Source organism: Seriola dumerili, unplaced genomic scaffold, assembly GCF_002260705.1.
Source record: "Seriola dumerili isolate Sdu_G_001 unplaced genomic scaffold, Sdu_1.0 BDQW01000110.1, whole genome shotgun sequence".
NCBI classification, from domain to species: Eukaryota; Metazoa; Chordata; class Actinopteri; order Carangiformes; family Carangidae; genus Seriola; species Seriola dumerili.
The window spans coordinates 2874452-2876534 of NW_019174365.1; positions in this window are offsets into that span (position 1 = coordinate 2874452).

The window sequence follows — 2083 nt, forward strand, 5'->3', positions numbered from 1 at the left end:
CTTCAGGGTTAGGGTGGCACTGGGTTAAGCATGTCCCAGTGATACTAGGGCTTTGTCGGGGGCTGATCGCTGGCAGATGCTGTTTGTGTAATTGGCAGATAGGTCAAAGCGGGGTTAAAGCGGGGTGACAGGAGTGGCTGCAGATCTTGCAGAAAATAGAACCAGACGTTGTTGTAGCTAATTGGAGGACGAATGGAGATACATAGAGCAGGTCTCTTCAGTCGTGAGCCGGGATCCAGAACCTGTGGTTCCTTTCTCCTGTCAGGACCTTGGCGCCTGGACATGCAAGCAACCGGAGGCACACGAGCACACAACACAAACACACTCAAACACGACACCAAACACACACACCACACACCACACACACCACACACACACACACACACACACACAACACGTACAGTTTTTAGCCTGACTGAGTCCTTGTTGGAGCCCTTTCAACAACCTCTTAGAGTCATTTTCCCCAGATCAAATCTAAATGTCATTGGGGCCAGAGGTTAATTGTTAATCTTAACACCGCATTATCTTGAGTATATTCTAAAATTTCTTTCGTTCGTTGTCTTGCAGCACACATTGTGGCCCGTCCGTTTGAACTGCTGAGGAGATCCAGAACACCTTTCTCTTCCTCCCCTAACTTCACCCTTTTGTCTCTTCACTGCTCACTTTTTTCCCTTACTTTTTGTCTGTCTTTTAGGACTCTGTCTCTCCTCCTCTCACTTCTTGGAGCTAATTTTCAGGAATGAATTTCATGGCACGCAGAATAGTCCTAATTGCGGAGAGCTGGTTCCCTTCGCTGCGGGGCTACTTTTTAGGGCCTGGTATTCAGTGTGTGTGTGTGTGTGTGTGTGTGTGTGGTGTGGTGTGTGTGTCTGTGTTGTGTGTGTTTTCCACAATGTGTAATGGTGTGGTGTGTGTCTGCAAAAAAAGGAGGGAAAGTAGGGTTTTGGGGGTGGGTCAGGGAGTTTTAAGGCAGGGGGTAGCCTGTCATTTTGCTATGTGACGTCTGCAGGGACCACTGACTGCCCTTGCGCCTTGACCCCTTCTCAAACCCTCCACCGCGCCAACATCTCACTCTGTCAGACAGTTAAACCCAGGTGGGGGGACAAGATGTGTTATTGTGTGTGTGTTGTGTGTGTGTGTGTGTGTTGTGTGGTGTGTGTGTGTGTGCCAAAGAGCAACACAGAACAGGGGCTCCTTCACAGGAGGGACCCCAAAAGACGAAATAACACACTCCAAACTCTGTTCAATGTTCTCAGGTCCGTGCCTTAAAGTAGCATAGGCCTCTTTTTTTTTTTACATGTTTTGCACAATATTCTGAATTCCCTGTTTGATAAAATCAAATATAAGAATGAATCCCACTATCCCTCTGTTCGCAAGTATGTCATTGGTGCAAGTCTATTTATTGAGTTCACTTTTTCTCATCGTCGTTTGAAGTGTAGTATGATTTTGTCCTCTTGCTTATGCAATATCTTTACGTGTTGTGTTCGTAACGCATTGGTTCACGTGTGTGTTCCCGCGTTGTTAACACGCCATTATTTTACACACGCCTTTCTAATTTTCACACGTTCACACACTTTCTGTCATCGGCTGGATAATAGAAAAATGAAAAAAAACGGCGGGCAGTGGTTGTATGGAAAGTGAAATTGAAAAATGAAAAGAAGTGCGGTCGCCGTGGAAGGAGGTGAGCGCTGTCGATGAGTTTTTAGCCTCGGACCGCGTGATGGAAAACCATCACCGGTTGGAACAGCACGAATCAGCAGAAGGCCGCATCGTAACCCTTCGCAAACACACAGTACGGTTGGTGTGTACGCACGCTGACACACACACACCACACACACACACACACCCACTGTAAGTCTCAGTATTCGCATTTTTGCTTGAGATCTGTAACTTGTTAAATGAACCATGATGGGCTTCCCCAGCTGCTCAGAGGTTCCATTAAACACACACAGTCAGCTGACACACAAGCACTAAAAAACATGAAACCAGCCTCACTGTACATAGGCCTTAGATGGTATCTCCTCTGTGCGCTATTCTTTGGCGTTGCCTTTTCTCTTTCTCAACCTCAAATCTGCTTGAATTA